At 38.7% G+C, this 9120-nt stretch overlaps 1 protein-coding gene across 1 annotated transcript in view; it reads left to right on the top strand.

The window, feature by feature from the left end:
- The first annotated feature begins 4955 nt into the window (after positions 1 to 4955).
- LOC122790530 (immunoglobulin lambda-1 light chain-like) overlaps positions 4956 to 9120 on the top strand; it is a 318197-nt gene continuing 314032 nt past the window's right edge. The window contains exon 1 of the mRNA XM_044058079.1: positions 4956 to 5244. The gene's annotated coding sequence lies outside the window, so the exon portion shown is untranslated. The remainder of the gene's footprint in view (positions 5245 to 9120) is intronic.

The following is a 9120-nucleotide window of genomic DNA, read 5'->3' as shown; positions in this document are numbered from 1 at the left end:
TGCAGTTTTGTCCTTGGCAAATCAGTAGCATACTCAGGGGATTGCAGTCAGTAAATGCTAGCATCCATTTGTGTTTCTAACTTCATATCCCTCAGAAAAGATAGGTTACAACAAACCCTGTAACACCAGCAACTTTTTCATTTTATAACAACAATATTTCAAATATGCCCCTGTTTTTGGGTCTCTGTCCCCCAATTATGTCAGGCTTTGTCCAGATGTTATGCAGTAAGAGGTTGATAGTTATGGTATATCATTATTTAGTGCCTTCATTCCTGATATCATCCCAGTGATGTAGCAGAATGCAAGACATGTTATGAGGAAGATGCCATATATATGAGGACAAAGCCTGGACATTCTGTGGGAATCTGCACAGTTAAGAGATCTGTGTATGTCTGGTGATTGTTAACAGACTGTCAGGATTGTGTAGCAGTGTAGTGTGTAAATGTTAGTTGGGCTGTGTAGGGAGGGGGTAGATGTAAGTGTCATGGCTCCTTTTCTATCTGACTGTGCATGCTGCTCCAGTTTCTGGTGGTCTGTCAGCTGTATATGTTTGTAGGGGCAAACTGAAACATGTCTCGTACCACCTCAGGACTCCTACTACACTGTTACTTGGGGCACTATATGTAGGGGTAGTGTGTGAGTAGAAAACATGATATTTTTTGTCACACAGTTGTTATACTCTAGTGTTCATTTTACTTAACAGTATGTCACTGTGACTGTGGTGAAATTGGTTGTGGATATGCACTTTCATACCGGTGTCTGTTTTTCACTACTTTTACATCCCTGTAGTGCCTGATATATTTGTAAATGCATGTGTAATTCCCCATAGCTGATTTGGGGTAGTGTTGTGTCAGTCTGACTGGACTGTAGTTTGGATGGTGCTTGGTGACATGCTTAGCAGCTCATTGTAGTTTCTCTAATGTCATGTTATGTCCAGATATGCATAGGATGTCCAGTGTCTGGCTCATATCTTTGCTCTGGTCCCATAAGTGTTGTGTATTTCTGATAAATCAGTGGGATGATGTGAGGATTTAAGTTACTAACTAATGAGAAGCAACTGAGTCTTGCACTTGTGCTATTTCAGTCGGTATATGTTAGAACAGACGGTGATACTGCAGCAACTATCTCAGGTTATCTACTCAGGTATTTCAGATATGTCTCTATTTTCATGGCTTCCTCCCCCCACTTTGTCAGGCTTGGTTCAAATTTGTTGCACTAAGGGGTTCTGTCAACTGGCTAGATTGTTTCAGAATGTCCAGGTTTATTGCTCATATTTTTTTCGGTTCCACACATTATTTGCATTTCTCTGGTAAATCACTGTGATGATCTGAGGATTTATGTCAGTAAATGATGACATACATTTCAGTTTCAGACCTCATATCCTTCATAAAAATGTATGCCGAAACAAACTTTCTACATTTATAATAGCAATATTTAAAATACATCCCTAGTTTTGGCCCATTGTCCCCCCATTTTGAAAGCCTTTGCCCAGATGTCTTGCACTTAGAGGTTGAGAGATATGGTTCTGAGGTATGACTGCACTACATGTTGTGTACATGATATATATATATATATATATATATATATATATATATATATATATATATATATATATATATATATATATACATACACACACACACACACACACACACTATATATATATATATATATATAGAGAGAGAGAGAGAGAGAGAGAGATTCAGAATATATTTTTTCATATATGTGTATCTATATATATGAGTTATAGCCTGGTAATGCAGGGGTGTTGTGTAGAGCCTTTAACCAGGTCTCAGTCACTGCACAGATATAGGTTCATAGGTGTGTACTAGGCCAACGGCCCTGGAGCCTTTACAAGCCTAGCCCATAGAAATGCCCTGGCATCATGCCACCATTAGTTCTGAGTGCCTCTATCAAGAATTGCCACCGGAGTGATCCCTGGGGTGAACTTTCTATTTCCCATCCACTCATTAAGATTTCTCTTGTAAAGGGCCAGTGAGGTGCTCTGCTTAACATGTATGGGAAGTCTATTCCAGAGCATGGGCAGTCTCTGGGTTATGAACCTGTCCCTCTAGCATGTTCTGTTAATTCTGGTAATGAGGTTGAGGTCCCTGGAGCACGTGGTGTGGAGGGATTGGGATTTCTTTAGGTGTAACATTTCTAACAAGGCTGGGTCAGACATGGCTTTGTAAGTTCAGCAGAGATCGCCTCTTAATAGCCAATATGAGACAGAAAAAAGCTGAAGTTACTTGAGTCTGTCCATGTAGGGCATGTGTTTAAGGCCTAGGATCCTCTTCGTGAGGTACTTTTGTGGCCTTTCCAGCTGTTGCAGGTGTCTAGTGAGGTACATGTGAAATGGGGCATTATACTCAATGATTGGTCTAATGAGGGAAGAGTAGAGAAAGATGATGACCTCTTTCTTCCTGGATGCAAAACCCTTGGTAATGAGATGTGCCACACAGAAAGACTTTCTGACCACAGTGGCAATATGGTGGTCGAAGGATGCCTTCAGTGTTCAGTGGGCTGCCATCAATGTGGTAATTAGTGAGAACTGAGTTTTTTCCAAAGGGATTGATGACACATTTTTTGGCATTAAGCTGAAGGCCATGGTTTCAACAGCAGTCGTTAGTCTCAGTAAGGCCTTTCTGTAGGATGTCTACGTCACTTGGGGAGTTAATAATGGCCCCCAACTTGTAATCATCAGCAAACTTGGTCAGCCAGAGTCCCTCCTTGTTGGCCTGGACTTCTGAGAAGTAGATGCCAAACAGGAGACGACCAGGACCAATCCCTGTAGGACTCCACTCGTGACTGGTCGGCAGTCTAACTTGGGGTCTGCAACTTTCACATTGTGGGTTCTATCTGTGAGCCAATTTGCAGCCCAGCTACTGATATAGGGGTTGATGCCTAGTTTGGTGAGTCTATCAATAATTCCTGAGTGGGGAATGGTATCAAAGGCCTTGGCCTGATCAAGGTAGGCTGTATGAACTGCCTTGTCCTCATCCACAGCTCTGTTGACTGACTCAAAGAAGTCAACCAGGTTGAGCAGGCATGATCTACTGTTCAATACGCAGTTCGAATGACAATAAAACACTCAATATTTATTAAAACAAAAAACAACCGGCAAGAGCTTTCATTCACAAAGAACTTCTTCAGACCTGGTTGTCACACATACAAAATTCACATTTATAGTTTGTTCAGGTCACATGACTCAAAACATTAGCAGTGTTTTAACCCTTTCTTACATAACACTGCTTTAAAGTTTTCCATATCATTCATACCTGGATCTGCACCTGTGTTTAGCCTCACTTGCCAAGCATATTCTTTCCAGTTTAAATCCACTTCTGCATCCCATCTCTTGTCCGCATTTAAAACTTGGTCAATAACAGTAAAACTAAAACCCACTTTAACTCTGTTATGACAGTTAATGACATGTCTTGCTAAGGTATTAGTTACATCCAGTTTTTCAACTGCCCTCAGGTGCTCATAAATTCTGTGATGGAAGCTACGTATACTTCTTCCTATGTAAAAATCCATCGCAAGAATTACATAATACTAGATACACAATGAATTTAGACTTACAATTGTAATTCCCCTTGATATTAATAGTAAAGTCCCGAGCCTTTACTACTATTTTGTTCCCCAGTACCAAAAACTTACAATAATTGCAGTCTTCACATCTTGACATCCCATTATAAGTAATAGGAGTATTACATTTTTTGGTTTCTAAAAAATCCTTAAGACTTTTCCCTCTTTTTGTAACAAAAGTAGGACTCTCATATAAAAAAGCACCTAACTCTTGGAAATTCTTCAAAAATTTACAATTATTTGTGATGATCTGCTTAATACTGTACATAGCTACTGAATTTTTCAATGTACAACTCAGTTATAGCAAAATCTCTGAAAAGAGTTAATTCTGTGGACTCATTGGATTTAGGAGTGGTTCCCAAAAGAAAGGAGAATTCATCCAGCAGCAATGGTAATGTTGCTGTGATTGATAAGTGGCTGGGGAATGTCTTGCAAATCCAGCTAATCCATTTACTACAAAGAGACAAGCCCCTGAAACGAGCCAACCCGATAGTAGTACCAGCACCAACATCGTAAGTGAGAACAAGTGACAGTACACAAACCAAATAAATAATGAAGGCAACTGCTGTGTACAAAAAATGACTCCAAAGTAATAAAATGACACTTTATGAGACAATATTACTAAAACAAAATGTATGATACTTCATAAAAACAAAACTTCAGCGCTTTTGTCGGGTATAGGACTTCATCATTCTGTAAAGTGTTATTTTATTACTTTGGAGTCATTTTTTGTACACAACAGTTGCCTTCAACTTAAGTGAGTTTAGTGCACTTGAAAATAGTTTCCTAAAAATCAAGAGGTTACAGTGAGATAGCTTGTTTTTCGAAGCCTGTTTGGAGGTGAAAAGAGTGCCGAGAGGACTTAGAGTTAGTAATATGCCTGCTGGAGAATTTTTTTTCTGAAGATTTGCTAAGTGCATGGAAAGTGCTGAATGAGAGCGTCGGCCTGCAGTATGTACAGTTGCTACTTGAAGATGCGAGGCATAAATTGGTAATTTTAAATGACAAAATAATAATTATGGTTCCCTGAAAAATAAGGTGTTTCCTGTGAATTTTGAGTCGAAAATGGAATCTATTCAAATAAAATTAATCAAAGAGAATGAGATTCAACAGAAAAGGAAACTGAAGAAATTCATAGGAGATGAGGTGGTCTATCTAAATGAATTACAAATGAATCAGCATGCTTCAACAATAATTAAAAGTAACTGTGCTAACATTTCAGAAGCTGATGAGGCTGCAGAAATCAGAGCAGCAAAAAGAACTAGAACAAAGGAAGTTCTACCAGCAGAGGGTGTAGTAGGTGAAGTTATGAATCATTTGCAGGAAGGAACCAGCAAACAGGTTTTTCAGTGTGTGGATGTTTACCAAGATGGAGGAACAGGAACAAGGAGCTGGGCGCAGGTGGTCAGCAAACAACAAGCTTGGGAGTCCAAAAAGCAGTCATGGGGACAGAATCAACAAGGCTATGGTCGGAAAAAGAACTTTTTTCACAACAAAGGGCAAAAGAAGTTCAGCAACAAAAATTTCAAAGGGAACTTTTATATGAACAGGAACGAACAGTGTTGCTGCCAGCAAGGAACAAGAGCATGGAATGTGCAGAAAGGAGCTGGAGAGAGTTACCAGCAGCGCCACTGGAAATAGGACAATCATTAACCAAAGGTACTGTAAATTTGAATTTTAAAATAGTGAATTCGTCCGCAGTGGCACTTAATATAGAACAAATAAATGTTCTCAGTAAAGGACTTAATTTTGTGCCATCATCAAGGGCAAATATTGTGTCTGTGATAAATGCTGCAAGGGGTTTTCTGTGAAAAATTAATTTGAAATGTCTTTTTCAAGGCAGGGCATGTAAACAACATTGTTTTAAAAAAAACAAGTGTTTTTAATCCCCCTTAAGGCCAGATTTAGAAGCGTTTTTGCTTACATGTGAAAAAGACGTCAGGGAATTGTTGAATAAACACAACAAAAATTTTATTTATAATATGACTAAGACTGAGAAGGATGCTTTGCAGTTGTGGATGATAAAAATATTATATCACTAAGGCTGACAAAGGTAATGCAGTGGTAGTCATGGACTACAGTTTTTATAAAAATAGCATATATGAGTTATTGCCTGATGCTGATTTTTATGCAGAAGTGAATTGGATTGATATAGATAAAAGTTTTAATTTTATAAACTCACTGATTGAAGAATGGTTAGTTGAAGGAAGAATCCACAATGAGTTGGCTGGTTACGTTTGTGTGAGTACACCCAAGGTGGCAAGCTTTTTCAGCCTTCCCAAAATACATAAGAACTTGGATTCACCAAATTGTAGGCCTAGAGTGGCCAATGGTGATATTAAAACTGAGTCTATGGCTATCTATGTAGATAGATGCTTGCAAAAAGCAGTGATTTCAGCTGAATCATATATTAAGGATTTGTTTGATTTTAAAGAAAGTGTGAAGAATGTTTCCCTGAGAGATAAAACGTGGTTAGTAACTGCTGATGTACGTTCATTGTACACTGTAATTCCTAATGAAGAAGGAATTGAGAGGGTTACAGGAGTGCTGAGGGGTTGTCCTGATTTTAATGGTGAGGAGATTAGTCTGTTGGCTGAACTTTTAGATGTAATATTGTCTTACATTTTTTTTAGCTTCGACAATAGATTTTTAAAACAAAATAATGTGTGGCTATGGGGGCAGCTATGACCCCGAGCTATGCCAATTTGTTCATGACTAGTTGGGAAAGAGAAATTATTTTTAATTCTACATTTGCTAGCAATATTTATTTTTTACAAACACTTTATTGATGACTTGTTTTTTTTTTTGTTTTTTTTTGTTTTTTTTTATGGGAAGGTTCTGAGTCCGAATTGTTGAAATTCTGTGAATATTTAAATTCTGTTACAAGCTATTTAAAGTTTTCTTTTAATAGAAGTAGAATTAGTGTGAATTACCTGGATCTGACTGTGTACAAGAAAGGGGGGAAAATCTTGGTTAAATTTTTAAAAAAACATGTCCAGAGTAACAGCTACTTGGAATATAGCAGTTTACATAGTGTGAGCATGAAAATTAATATTGTGTTTGGTCAGCTTGATACATAAATTGACTGATGAAGATGACTATTTTTTGGAAGAATGTGAGATGTTAAGAAAGAAATTTTTAATCAGGGGTTACCCTATTGGGGTAATAAGTGAAGCAATAGATAAAATTAAAACCGTGAGGAAGAAAAGGACAATAAAGGATGTTGAAAGAAATCGTGTAGGAGTAGATTATAATCTGAGTTGTACATTGGAAAATTCAGTAGATATGTACAGTATTAAGCAGATCATCACAAATAATTGGAAATTTTTGAAGAATTTCCAAGAGTTAGGTGCTCTTTTATATGAGAGTCCTACTTTTGGTACAAAAAGAGAGAAAAGTCTTAAGGATTTTTTAGAAACCAAAAAATGTAATACTCCTATTACTTATAATGGGATGTCAAGATGTGAAGACTGCAATTATTGTAAGTTTTTGGTACTGGGGAACAAAATAGTAGTAAAGGCTTAGGACTTTACTATTAATATCAAGGGGAATTACAATTGTAAGTCTAAATTCATTGTGTATCTAGTATTATGTAATTCTTGCGATGGATTTTACATAGGAAGAACTATACGTAGCTTCCATCGCAGAATTTATGAGCACCTGAGGGCAGTTGAAAAACTGGATGTAATGCCCTAGCAAGACATGTTGGTAACTGTCATAACAGAGTTAAAGTGGGTTTTAGTTTTACTGTTATTGACCAAGTTTTAAATGCAGACAAAAGATGGTATGCAGAAGTGGATTTAAACTGGAAAGAATATGCTTGGCAAGTGAGGCTAAACACAGGTGCAGATCCAGGTATGAATGATATGGAAAACTTTTAAAGCAGTGTTATGTAAGAAAGGGTTAAAACACTGCTAATGTTTTGGGTCATGTGACCTGACCAAACTATGTGAATTTTGTGTGTATGACAACCAGGTCTGAAGAAGTTCTTTGTGAATGAAAGCGCTTACCAGTTGTTTTTTGTTTTAATAAATGATCTACCCTTCACAAAAACAAATTGCATGAGATCCAGAGTTTGGAGATTGCCTATATCCTTGTTAATTATGTCCATGATGATGCACTCCATAGCCTTACATATCAGACTCATCAGGCTAATGGGGCAATAATTCCCAGGGTCTGTAGTTGCTCCCCCTTTAAGGAGAGGGGTGACTGTAGCAGTGCTTTATTCTGTAGGGACAAAGCCTGAGGTGAGGCTGTGATTGAACAGGGCACACAGGTGTGGTGCCAGTTCACTTTGTAGTTCATGTAGAACACAGCCAGAGATATTGTCGGGTCCCATGGAGGCTGTGTTCTTGCCCTTGGACAATGCAACTTAGCCTGTGCTGCAGTAATGCTCAGTGCCTGGCATTCTTCCAGTATTGTAATTGGTCCTTTGGGGGGGAGGGGTAAAGTTGGCACTGAATCTCTCGGTCAGTATGTTGGCAATATCTGTTGGCTCAGTATAGGAGGTACCATTGTGCAGTAATTCCGAGCAAATCTGGGTATTCCTGTGGAGATTCTTGATATAACTGTAGAAGGCTTTGTGATTGTTTTTAGTGTCTGCCACAATTCTGCCTTCATAGCTAGCTTTAGAGGTTTTGATGAGGGATCTCAACTTTTTGTTGAGGCTATTAAGGGAGTTTTTCCAGTCTTGAGACTTCACCTTTTTCTGCAACCATTTTTTCCTTCTGTTGTAGAGTTTGTTAAAGGCAGGGGACCACTAGATTGGCTTCCTTTTTTTGGAGGAGAGTGTCTTGGTTCTGTTGGGTGTGGCTAATTCCATGCATTTATGTACATGTTCGTACAGTGCATTGGTGTATGATTCAGCAGTCATCCACCTATTTTCCATTTGCATTGGTGCTGCAAAGTTAGCCACCTCTGTTTTTAGGAGCCCAAAGTCATCTTTGGAGAAGTTTTTCATGCTGGTTACTTTTGCTGATGATGTAGGTGAGATGTGGATTTCCATGGTAATTAGTTTGTGTCAGATCTAACTAGGGAGGAATTGACTACTGGTGTTGAGCAATGGTTGCCCATGTTAGTAATAACCAGGTCAAGGATGTTGCTTCCTCTAGTGGGGGTAAGAATTAAGTCACCCAGTATGAGAGTGTTGGGTTGGACTGTAATAGTCTCCAGGGTGCTTAGGACATAGTTGGGGACCTATAGCAGGCTACAACCTGAATCGCTGTCTTACCCACTGTTCGTTGTACCTGAAGTATCTCTGATGCATTATGCTGGGCTACTAGTCTGGAGGTGTGCATATCCTTTATGAATATGGAGATGCCTCCACCTTTGGAGCTTCGGTCCATTTTCTGGGGCTGAAAGGTGTGGAATGCATTATAGATTGGTAGCACAGGGGCACTTTCTGCTGCTTTAAACCAGGTCTTGATGTTGTCCATTTTGAGCAGTGCTTTGCGTGAGTGCATCTTGAGATTTAGACTTCTAGCATTGAGCAGCATGATCCTCAGATTGCATTTATTTATAGCTGCTACAGTGGTA

This window comes from Protopterus annectens, chromosome 16.part0, assembly GCF_019279795.1.
Source record: "Protopterus annectens isolate FY-2018-M chromosome 16.part0, PAN1.0, whole genome shotgun sequence".
Taxonomy (NCBI): Eukaryota; Metazoa; Chordata; order Ceratodontiformes; family Protopteridae; genus Protopterus; species Protopterus annectens.
This window is presented reverse-complemented; position numbering and strand designations above follow the sequence as displayed.